At 50.2% G+C, this 11,815-nt stretch overlaps 1 long non-coding RNA gene across 4 annotated transcripts in view; it reads right to left on the bottom strand.

Moving 5' to 3' along the window:
• Nucleotides 1–217: 217 nt before the first annotated feature.
• LOC126944362 (uncharacterized) overlaps nucleotides 218–11,815 on the bottom strand; it is a 28,080-nt gene continuing 16,482 nt past the window's right edge. For 3 of the 4 annotated variants that reach the window (XR_007722025.1, XR_007722024.1, XR_007722026.1), the window contains 4 exons: nucleotides 8,898–10,595; nucleotides 6,370–6,681; nucleotides 1,184–4,879; nucleotides 218–913 (listed from right to left, as the gene is read on the bottom strand). This is a non-coding gene — a long non-coding RNA (uncharacterized LOC126944362). The remainder of the gene's footprint in view (nucleotides 914–1,183; nucleotides 4,880–6,369; nucleotides 6,682–8,897; nucleotides 10,596–11,815) is intronic. The other variant, XR_007722027.1, reaches the window with a different exon arrangement.

Genomic DNA, 11,815 nt, shown 5'->3' with positions numbered 1-11,815 from the left:
AGAGATCCCGGGAGAGGAAGCAGCCAGTGCATAGGGCGTGCCAGATCTCAGGTCATGGTCCAGGCAAGCTTGGGGATTGGCCAGGGAGGCTCCCTCTCGCACCCCTCCTGCTGTGTACAAAGCCTTGCTGCTGCTTTGGGTGCCACGCTGAGCAGCGCCTCTGTCCCCGGGCCCTAATGATGCCGATCCCTCAGACTGGAATTCCCCTGCTCCCTGCTAACTCTTTTTATTTAGGCAAAATTCACATAACAAAATGTATCATTTTAACCATTTTGTTTTACTTATTTGATTTCATTTTTTTATTTTAGAGATGACATCTCACTCTGTCGCCCAGGCTGGAGTGCAGTGTGATCACAGCTCTGACCTCCTGGGCCCGAGTGATCCTCCTGCCTTGGCCTCCCGAGTAGCTGGGACTACAGGCATGTGCCACCACGCCTTGCCTATTTTAACCTGAACAATACAGTGGCATTTCATACATTCACAGAGTTGTTGCAACCAGCAGCACTGTCCATGTAGCACCAGAGCATTCCTATCACCCCAAAACACCCCGTCCCCGTTAGCAGCCACTCCCTCTTCCCCTCCCGACCCCTGCCCCACGCCCCTGGCAACCACTCGTGAGCTTTACGTGTTTATGGATTTGCCTATTGCAGACATTTCACATAAATGGAATCACAATGTGTCATCATATTTTATGATTGCATCACAGTTTCCAGGCCATGTTGCGGTGTGACTCAGAGCTTCTCTCCTTTCTGTGACTGAATAACACCGCATTGTATGCATGCCGTGTTTATCTGTTCATCCATGACAGACCCTTGGTAGTGTCCGGCGTCTGGCTGTTGTGGATAATGTTGCTGTGAACACGGGTACGCAGGTATCTGTCTGAGCGCCTGTTTGAATTCCCTTGAGTAGACACCTAGGAGCAGAATTGCTATGTCATAGGATGATTCTCCATATACTTTTGAGGAACCACCCCACACACCCAATCCTTACCCGTCCCTCAGAGCTCACTGCTGTCTGGCCTTTGTCCATCTCCTTCATATCCCTCCCCCATGCTTTCCCATTCTACTTGGCTTTGTGGAACCTTCTGGATGAAGGGGGTAAGCCTCCTGCAGGCACGGCTGTGTGCCTCGCTCCCCTGAACCCTGGCCTGGCACACGAAGGCCTGCATTGAGTATCTGTTCACCTGTGAATAGAGGACCACGTGTGAGCCAACAGTTGTGCAGAGATGTCGCCAGGGAGCCCGTGAATCTAGGAGTGAGGGCCACACCAGAGTCCGGGCACAGGGTAGCCTGGAAGTGCTGGGAGTTTACACCCCAGGAGCAGCCCTCGTCCACCAACAAACAGGAGTCAAGGTTTGCGGTTTGTCCTACGACCGCCCCTGCCCCCACCCTGCAGCAGGACAGAGCCCCAGCTGCTCACTGCCACATCCTGTCTGGCTCCTTCCCTTCCCCACCACGCCCCCGCTCTCCCACTGTGCTTCTTGGATCCCCTCCCGACAGACTCTTTCTACTCAGATCCCAGCTCCCAGGGAACCGGCTCCCCAGAGAATCCAATCTAAGACAGCAGGGCCAGCCTCTGGCCCAAGGGAGGAACTGCTTTGTCATTAGTAAGAATGAATAATAATTTAGAAGGAGAATGAATAACAAGTAGGAGACCTTCCCAAGGCCGCTGCACCACGCAAGGCAAGATTCTCCTTCTCTAGGGCTGCACGTGGCCCTGGTCCAGATTTTAGGTGACTCACGTGTGCATGTGTGTGTATGTGTGTCAGAGTGTGTCTCTGTATGCATGTGTAAACATGTGTACATGTGTAATGTACATATGTATAGATGTGTGCTTGCATGTGTGTATATGTGTGTGTATGTGTGTGTGTGAATTGTCCCTGTATGCATGGCTGTGTATATGTGTGTGTGTGTACATGCATGAATGTGTGCGTGTGTGTATGTATTAGTGTATGTGTGCATGTGAGTTTGCACACCTAATAATACTTATCAATTATCATGAGCCCAATATTGTTCTAAGAGTTTTTTTTTTTTTAACCCACTTAATTCTCACAACCCTATAATTCAGGTCCTACAATCATCCCCATTTTACAGATGAGGGAACTGAGACTCTAGAGGCAAAGTGGTTTTCCTACGATCACACAGGTGGTGGCCAGCGGGCCTGGGATGCAAAGCCCTCCGCTGGCTCCGGACCCACCTCCTCCTGAGCCTCCAAGGCAGATCCTGGAGATGTGAGCAGAGCTGCTTCCCCTGAGCCACACGGCAGAGGGACGCTCTGGCCCGCCATCTTTCCCCTGGTTCTAGCTCCTTCCCACGCTGGGAAGGCGAGAACGCCAGCGTGTATGTAGGGCGTGTGCGCATTCCACACTCAGGAGGAAGGACTCCAGGAGGCAGGCGGCTCCTGCAAGCTCAGGGCGCGTGGGTGGTGTGGGAGACGGGGAGGCTGTAGAACGCCTGCCCGCAGCCTGGCCTGGGAGGGGAGGGCGAGCCCCACATGTCCTCCGGGCTGCAGAGCCCTTCCCGTTTCAGCGAAGTGCTGGGAGCTTTGCTCCAAAATCACCCGAGGTCTGCGTAAACTGCACGTCTTCTCCGACCGCCGATGCCTGGCAGGGCCGGCTCTCTGGTCTGAGGCTGCCCGGCCCCGGCTCTCAGGCTCTCTCCGGGGCTCCTCCTGCCTGGCCTTGGCTCTTTCCGGGGACCTGCCTTTGTTCTCCCGAACCTCCTCCGGCTTTACTGGGAAAGAAAAGGGCCAGGAGAGATCCACAGGCTGGGAGGAGCCTCCCGCACGTATATTTAGCCGGAGTTGGGCTGCCTCCTGCCTGGCTCCAGGCCTCAGCTGCCTGCTGGAGCTGGATCATGGGACCCCAGAGGACGCCGCCTGCGGTGACGCTGCCGACAGACAGGCTGGCCTAGGCCAGAAATGGTATGTTTTGCAGCTTTTCCTGGGCCGGAGGTCCCAAGACAGCGCTGGGTTTTTGCTGTTGGAAAATCAACTGGTTTTTTTTTTCTCCATTTGATTTTTGAAAATTTGTTTCCTTATGCAAGCAATATATATTCACTGTAGAGAAATGGGAAATATAAATCATCATAAAGAAAAGTTGAAATCGCCTCTACTCCACTATACAGCAAGGAAATGAACAGCTTCGTGCACACACAGCAAGGATGACTCTCACAGCATGAGTCTGTGTGCAAGAGGCCAGACCCTGGGAGGCTCCGTTTATGATGACTCAGAGACCACAACCTTGGAAACTAGCCTGGGGCATTCGGAGCTGGGCTGGCCACCCTTGGGAGAAGAGGGAGGGCCTGGAAGCAGGTCTGGAATGTTCTATGGCTTAATCGGGTGCTGATTATACGTGGGAATTTCATTTGTGAAAATTCCTCAAGCTGGACGTTCACAATTTGTGCACTTTTCCATATGTCCGGGCAATAAAATGTTTACTACTATTTTGCTAAAATTTCCCCCCTTTCTATTCTCAAGGCAATGCCACTATTAATATTTTGGGGTGTTTCCTTATACACATTTTTCCATGCATATACACCACATTTTTTTTTCACAGAAAGATAAAATTACTTTCTACCTCCTGCGTCGTCACAGGAGGCAATACGTGCTGAAGCCACACCGTGGGGGTCCCATGCTGAACCCTCCAGCCAAGCCACTCACCTCCCGAGTTGCTGACGTGTGGGCAACCGTAGGAACTCCATAGCTGTGAGCTCTTTAACTTGCTTTTTTCACTGAATCTAATGCAAACATCTTTCCAAACCAAGAACTAACACTTGTGCCTTACACACAAGGGAACCGTAAATACAGGGCAATGTCCAGCTGGATCCTCCAAAATGTTCTTTATCCATCTTGAAGATGTAAATGTTTTGATTGTGGATGGAAAAGTCACAAGAGTGCTTATAAAATATAATTCATTGATTAAATTAGAAATGCATTTTGAAATCAAAAGTGAGATAAGATAGGATGTGGGGTAGACTAGCCAGTTGTTCATCAAATTGCTTCCTCTTACTCCTAACAATACAGGTTGTCTCCATTTCCAAGCCTCCCTTGCAGTCAGGACAGTCACATGACAGAGTCTGTCCAATGAGATTGGGACATAATGGTGGGCGCTGCTTCCATGCCTGGCCTTGGAAACTCCCCACACCCAACCTTCCCAAGTCTTCACCATCTGCTGGCTGGATGCCGGGAATCTCCCCAGACACTGGAGCCTAGGTGATGGTGAATCCACCACAAGGAGAGGGACTGGGCCCTGAGTCACCATGTAGAAGACCACCCACACACACCCAACTAGAACTTGTGTGAAGAAGAAGCCCACAGTGTCACCTCTCGTAAATGTCTGGGTTGACAGTGCAGCGGTTGACTCACCCTCATGCAATGCATTGATTTAGAAGACATGCTTCTTCTGCGTCACATACGGGTCCCTTTATTCCCATCCATCACCTGTGTCGTCAACATCGGTGTCATTATCTTCAAGAACCACTTCTTGAGTCTTCCAGCTCTGTTTTCCGAAGCACATCATCTTCTTTTCGCTTCTGAGTTCTTTGAGATTTTAATCCACTCGGGGCACTGTTGAGGGTCATTTTGTCAAGACACAACTCTCTGCCAGGCACGGGGGCTCACGCCTGTAATCCCAGCACTTTGGGAGGCCGAGGTGGGCAGATCACGTGAGCCCAGGATTTTGAGACCAGCCTGGCCAACATGGTGAAACCCTGTCTCTATAAAAAATATAAAAATTAGTTGGGCATGGTGGTGTGCACCTGTAGTCCCAGCTACATGGGAGGCTGAGGTGGGAGGATCTCTTGAACCCGGGAGGCAAAGGTTGCAGTGAGCCAAGATCGCGCCATTGCAGTCCAGCCTGGGCAACAGAGCGAGACTTCATCTCTGAAAAAATAAAAAATTACCACAGGTTTTATTCCACGCCCCGCCACCCACCCACCCCTGCTTTTTGACTTACTGGCTGGGGTTCTGCTCCTCACAACCAGTGTTTCTTTTTTTCCTTTCTTTCTTTTTTTTTTTTTTTTCAAGATGGGGTCTCACTCTGTCACCCCGGCTGGAGGCAGTGGTGCAATCATGGTTCCCTGTAGCCTCAACCTCCTGGGCTCAAGCAATTATCTCGCCTCAGTCTCCTGAGTAGCTAGGACTACTGCCGCCCACCACCATGCCCAGCTAATTTATTTTTATTTTATTTTTTGTAGAGAGAAGGTCTTGCTATGTTGCTCAGGCTGGTCTCAAACACCAGGGATCAAGTGATCCCCCTGCCTCAACCTCCCAAAGTGCTGGGATTACAGAGGTGAGCCACCGTGCCTGGCCCAGTGTTTCTTTTTAAAGACATGTTTAAAAGGCTTATTCATGTCAACATCTACACTGGGAGCTCCTCACCCAGGAAGAGCTGCTGAATTTGTAGGGTGTTTTTGTTGTTGTTGTTTTTGGTTTTGCCTCCTTTGTTATTGCTTCCCTCAGTTTCTCCTCAGAATTTCTTAGTAGAGCCTCATTTGAGGTTGTTTCAGAACAAGGTGTCTTCCCCAAACAATACTTGGTTGTGCAAAGTGAAATCATTAAAAGACTAACCTGTAAAGACTCAATTATGAGATGACTTTCTTTTTAAACTGATATAGTTTGTTTTTATGATTATTTCTTTTTTATTTTGGAGATTTGCAAGCCCATAAAAGGGTAGTGTCAATAGTATAATAAACACCCATGGCCAGGGCAGTGGTTCACGCCTGTCATCCCAGCACTTTGGGAGGCCGAGGTGGGCAGATCACCTGAGGTTGGGAGTTTGAGATCAGCCTGGCCAAGATGGTGAAACCCCATCTCTACTAAAAATACAAAAACTAGCCCAGCATGGTGGTGCACACCTGTAATGCCAGCAACTCGGGAGGCTGATGCAGGAGAATCACTTGAACGTGGGAGGTGGAGGTTGCAGTGAGCTGAGATCGTGCCATTGTACTCCAGCCTGGGCAACAGAGCAAAACTCCTTCTCCCCCTCCCCCCACCAAAAAAAACCCCAAGTACCTGCCACTGACCTTCCATAATGATCAATACATGGCCAGTCCTTTTTTTTTTTGAGACAAAGTTCCCCTCTTGTTGCCCAGGTTGGGGTGCAATGGCACTATCTCAGCTCACTGCAACCACCGCCTCCCGGGTTTAAGCAATTCTCCTGCATAGCCAGTCTTGTGTTAGCTCCACCACATCCACCACACCCCTTGTTGAAAGGGATCTGTTCTGGGAGTGGAGGGAAGCTTTCCCTTATATTTAATGCTATCTCATATGCTTACTCAAGATCATTGAAAAAAAAAACCATTTACTATGGAAAATGACAAACATGCATCTATCTAAGAAGGCAGAGTGTAATGAACCCCGTGTGCTCACCTAGGGTGCCACCTGGGGTGCCCACCTGGGGCCTATCACCAGCTTCCACCTGGGAGCCATCTTCTCTCCTCCATACCCGCATTCTACCTCCCCCAGATTGTTCTGAAGCGAACGCCAAACTAGCTGTCCTCCATCCAGGCAGCGTCCCCACTGATGGCTGTCTCTGTGCACGTGCTGTTGGAAGATATCAACGGGACAGCCCTGGAGATATTCAGGGTTTAGGTCTCAGCTATGTGGCCTTGGGCAGTGACTTTCCATCTCTGAGCGTTCTCCCTGCAGGGGCTTCCTCATGAGGGCTCTGTGTGAAAGCGTCTGTGAAATATGGAACACACGAAATTCTGATTAGTGTTATTCATGTACTTATTTATTTTTCTGAGACGGAGTCTCACTCCGTCACCCAGGCTGGAGTGCAGTGGCATGATCTTGGCTCACTGCAGACCCCGCCTCCCGGGTTCAAGCAATTCTCCTGCCTCAGCCTCCTGAGAAGCTGGGATTCCAGGCACATGCCACCATGCCTGGCTAATTTAAAAAATATTTTTGGTAGAGACATGGTTTCACCATGTTGGTCAGGCTGGTCTCAAACTCCTGACCTCAACTGATCCACCACCTGTCTTAGCCTCCCAAAGTGCTGGGATTACAGGCGTGAGCCACTGTGCCTGACCTATTTTTGAGACAAGGTCTTACTGTTGCCCAGGCTGGAGTGAGTGGCACAATCACAGCTCACTGAAACCACCTGGGCTCGAGCCATCCTCCTGCCTCAGCCTCCTGAGTAGCTGGGAGTAAATTTTTAAATTTATAATGCCAGCTAATTTTTTTTTATTTTTTATTTTTTACAGATGGGGTCTCTCCATGTTGCCCAGACTGGCCTCACACTCCTGTGATCCTCCCACCTTGGCCTCCCAAAGTGCTGGGATTACAGGTATGGGCCACTGTGCCTGGCCTGATCAGTATTATTTCTTGATAACTGCTTTTTAAAGTATTTTAAGGCCGGGCGTGGTGGCTCAAGCCTGTAATCCCAGCACTTTGGGAGGCCAAGATGGGCGGATCACGAGGTCAGGAGATCGAGACCATCCTGGCTAACACGGTGAAACCCCGTCTCTACTAAGAAATACAAAAAATAGCCGGGCGAGGTGGCAGCGCCTGTAGTCCCAGCTACTCGGGAGGCTGAGGCCGGAGAATGGTGTGAACCCGGGAGGCGGAGCTTGCAGTGAACTGAGATCCGGCCACTGCACTCCAGCCTGGGCGACAGGGCGAGACTCCGTCTCAAAAAAATAAAAAATAAAAAAAATAAATAAAATAAAATAAAGTATTTTAAAAGCTGAGGAGGGGTAGCTGGTGCCACGGTGTGGAGGACAGGCTCCTTCAGGTGCAGTCTGTGCCTCACAGAGGGGTGGGAGGGGTAAGCCCCTCATTCAGCTGGGAGGCCACGAGACCCCCCCACCAGTGGATGAGTGGGAGAGGGTACCTGCTGTTACCCAGGGAATATGACATGCTAATGGCTGCCTTGCAGGTGTTCAACTGCAACACCAGGCATTCCTCCCAGGGCGCTGTTGGCATATTGGGGCAGACAGCATGAATCACTGTGTTCACCCCCACAGGCTGCCTGCCCCATAGATGCCCACGGTGACTCCAAGTCCAGAAGACTGGGATTAGAGAAAGAGGTTGGGTGCGGTGGCTCACGCCTATAATCCCAGCACTTTGGGATGCCGAGGCAGGCGGATCACTTGAGGTTAGGAGTTCAAAACCAGCCTGGCCAACATGGTGAAACCTCGTCTCTACTAAAAATACAAAAATTAGCCAGGAGTGGCGGCGCATGCCTGTAATCCTAGCTACTCAGGAGGCTGAGGCAGGAGAGTCGCTTGAACCCGGGAGGTGGAGGTTGCAGTGAGCCAAGATCGCACCACTGCACTCCAGCCTGGGCGACAGAGCAAGACTCTGTCTCAAAAAAAAAAAAAAAAGAGTTGGGGTCCTGTGGTCATGAGGGTGGGGGCCACTATTGCCCACACTTGCTTGCACCTGCCATCTGGGTCACCCCCACCAAAGCTTTCTGTACCCAGCTCTGTCATCCACCCAACCAGCCCGCTGTCCACTCCCTGACATGGGGGAAGCTATCATATGAACTCCCCCAAGTCATAACCCCTGTACCTCTGAATGTGACTTTATTTGGTCATAACCTCCTGTACTTCTGAATGTGACTTTATTTGGTGACAGGGAGGTGATCAAAGTAAGATGAGGTCATTAGGGTGGGCTGTAATCCGATATGACCAGGGTCTTTATAAAAGGGGGAAATTTGGACACAGACAGGCCCTGAGAGAAGACGAGGTGAAGAAACACAGAGAGAAGTTGCCAGCTACAAGCCGAGGAGCGCAGCCTGGACCAGGTGCCCCCTCACTGCCCTGGGAAGGAACCAGCCTTGCCCACGCCTTGATTGCAGCCTTCTGGCCTCCAGAGGGAGAGAATGATTCTTGTAGCTTAAGTCCCTGGCTGTGGTGTTTGTTATGGCAGCCCAGGGAAATTCATGCACTTACAGGCCAGGACGATTCCTGCCGGCTGCGGGCAGGCGGTTGCTCAGAGAGGCTGGTGGACGCCAGGGAACGCCTCCTATGGGTCCAGGCTTTGAGGAAGCGGCCAGTCCCCCGGCTCCCCCTGTGGACTCCTCTCCCCTGTCATACCCAGCGTGGGCGTGACACCATCATCTGTCCTCACACAAACCAAGACACTTGCTGGAAAAAAATACCAAGCCCATTCTGGTGACAGCATGATCCGATCTGGGGGACAGGATTTCTGTCTCCCGCCCCTCCAAACCCAGCTTGGGAATTTGAATAAATTGAGGCTTGCTGGAGGGCTTGTTGTTATGGAATTGGAGCAATGAGAAGGAAAAACCATGGAGATGGCTATTTTCTTCCTCTTTTTAAAAATTTAAATTGAATAGTTCATGCAGGGAATGCACACAGATTGGGAAGCATATCCTTAGAATTCAGACATGGGCCTTAAGATTTTCACTCTCACCTCTACAGTCTCACACCGTCTGCCTTCCAGAACAAGGAATCCTTTTCAGAGCCAGTTCAAGAATAGGCCACTGAATGAAAGTGGCTTTAAATTTAAATTGTAAATAATTTAGGTTTTAGGGAAGAGAGGCTCCTACAGGTTTCTTTCTTTCTTTATCCTGCTAAACATATAGCATAAGGTTTGGCCAACTTTTCCTGTAAAGGGCTGGATAGTGAAGATTTTTGGCTTTTGCACAAATGGTCTCCGTTGCAACCCCTGGGCTCTGCCATTGGAGAAACAGAACGGCCATAAGTAATATATCAATGCACAGGTGTGGCTGTGTTCCAATAAAACTTTATTCACAAAAGCAGGCTGCCGTGGGATTTGGTCCAAGGGACGTGGTTTGCCGAACCCTGATACAGCTCATCTAAGCTCGGAGGAATTCCAGTGTCCACCCGGATCCCGCTCTCTCAACCCTAGGGGAAAAAACAGCGTGACCCTGAGGCCCTGTTGGGTTTGAATCCTGCCTCCGAGGGTTCATTTCTGGGTGACTCTGGGTATGTTATCGACTTCTCTGAGCCTTGTTGATAAAAAGGAAATTGCCACAGTCCTCCTCTTTCTGGAGCCCAGCGTGGCTGGCTTGTAAATATCATTCAGGAAGGGGACCAAGGAGCCCTCCCTTAGGCTGGGGAGTCGGTGGTGTGGGAGCTGGAGAAGCTGGGAGGCAGTGGTAATTAACCAGGTGGCCCGCTGGGGGCAGGAGGAAGGGATCAGTGCAGGGAGGAGGGAGCAGGCAGGGGGAGGCACCTCACCTCTCAGCAGAGTCTGGAGTGATCAGCCACTCTTTTTCTAACGCTTGTCTCTGCTCTCTCCTCCTCTAGACTCTGCTGTCCACAGGGCAGAGACCAGAGTCATCTTCAGGAATGTGCCCCAGTCCTTAGCACGAGGTGGGTGCTCCTCGAATCTTGGTTGGATGCACAGATGGGAGATGGGAAGGCCGCTTTGCACAGGGAAAGTGGGTGTCCCTGCTGTCTTAGGGTGGGGTAGGCTGGGGAAGCGGGGAAGGGGCCAGGGAGGGAAAAGCAACAGAACCACAAGATGCATGGCGTGGATAATATTTGGATCCTAATTTTAAGAAATCACGTAAAAACATCACTGGGAGCTGGGTGAGGTGGCTCACGCAGAGGCGGGAGGGTCGCTTGAGGCCAGGAGTTCAAGGCAGTAGTGAGACCCCATCTCTGCAAACAGATTAAAAATTAGCCCAGTGTAGAGGCATGCACCTGTGGTCCCAGCTACTTGGGAGACTGAGGTGGGAGGATCACTTGAGCCTGGGAGTTTGAGGCTGCAGTGAGCTATGAATGTACCACTGTACTCCAGCCTGCGTGACACAGTGAGACACTGTCTCAAAATAAAATAAAAATAAAAAATAGCCCAGGCGTGGTGGCTCATACCTGTAATCCCAGCACTTTGGGAGGCTGAGGCAGATGGATCACCTGAGGTCAGGAGTTCCAGACCAGCCTGGCCAACATGGTGAATCCCTGTCTCTACTAAAAATACAAAAATCAGCCAGACTTGGTGGCGGGCACCTGTAATCCCAGCTACTCAGGAGGTTGAGGCAGGAGAATCACTTGAACCCTGGAGGCAGAGGTTGCAGTGAGCTGAGATCGCACCACTGCACTCCAGCCTGGGCAACAGAGCGAGACTCCATCTCAAAAAAAAAAAAAAAAGACTTTGAGGACAGATCTCGTACTGTGTTCTTACCACAAATAATGTGGTTCTTACCACAAATAATGGGGACATGGGGAGTGTTCTGGAAGTGCTGCATGTGTTGATTTCCCTGATCATGGTGTTGGTATCATGACTGTTTGCCTATGTCCAAACTTACCAAATTATGCATTAAATATGTGCAGTTTTTTTTTTTTTAAGACAGGGTCTTGCTCTGTTGCCCAGGCTGGAGTAGAGTAGCATGATCTTGGCTCACTGCAACCTCCACTTCCCAGGTTCAAGCGATTCTCATACCTCAACTTCCCAAGTAGCTGGGATCACAGGTGTGTGCCATCACACCCGGCTAATTTTTGTATTTTTTGAAGAGATGGGGTTTTGCCATGTTGGTCAGTCTGTTTTCAAACTCTTGATCTCAAATGATCCACCCACCTTGGACTCTCAAAGTGCTGGGATTACAGGCATGAGTCACTGTATCTGGCCAGATTTCAATATATTAATTATACCTCAATAAAGCTGTAAAAAAAAAAAAAGCAGTGGCTGAGCTAAAAAAAATTTTTTTAAAGCATTCAACCAGCCCCAAGGGTGCATCTGCCCTGCTGGTAGTGTTCAACCCGACAGATCAACCTCCTTCTTTACAGCACATAATTTTATATGCCGATTGCTATCCTGAAATGAAATGCATGAAAACCTACAAAACACCTTTTTCAATAATGCCCCAACTGAAATATGCAGC

Source organism: Macaca thibetana, chromosome 20 (genome assembly GCF_024542745.1).
Source record: "Macaca thibetana thibetana isolate TM-01 chromosome 20, ASM2454274v1, whole genome shotgun sequence".
In the NCBI taxonomy this organism is placed as follows: domain Eukaryota; kingdom Metazoa; phylum Chordata; class Mammalia; order Primates; family Cercopithecidae; genus Macaca; species Macaca thibetana.
The sequence above is the reverse complement of the archived record's forward strand: the minus strand, read 5'-3'. Positions and strand labels throughout refer to the sequence as shown.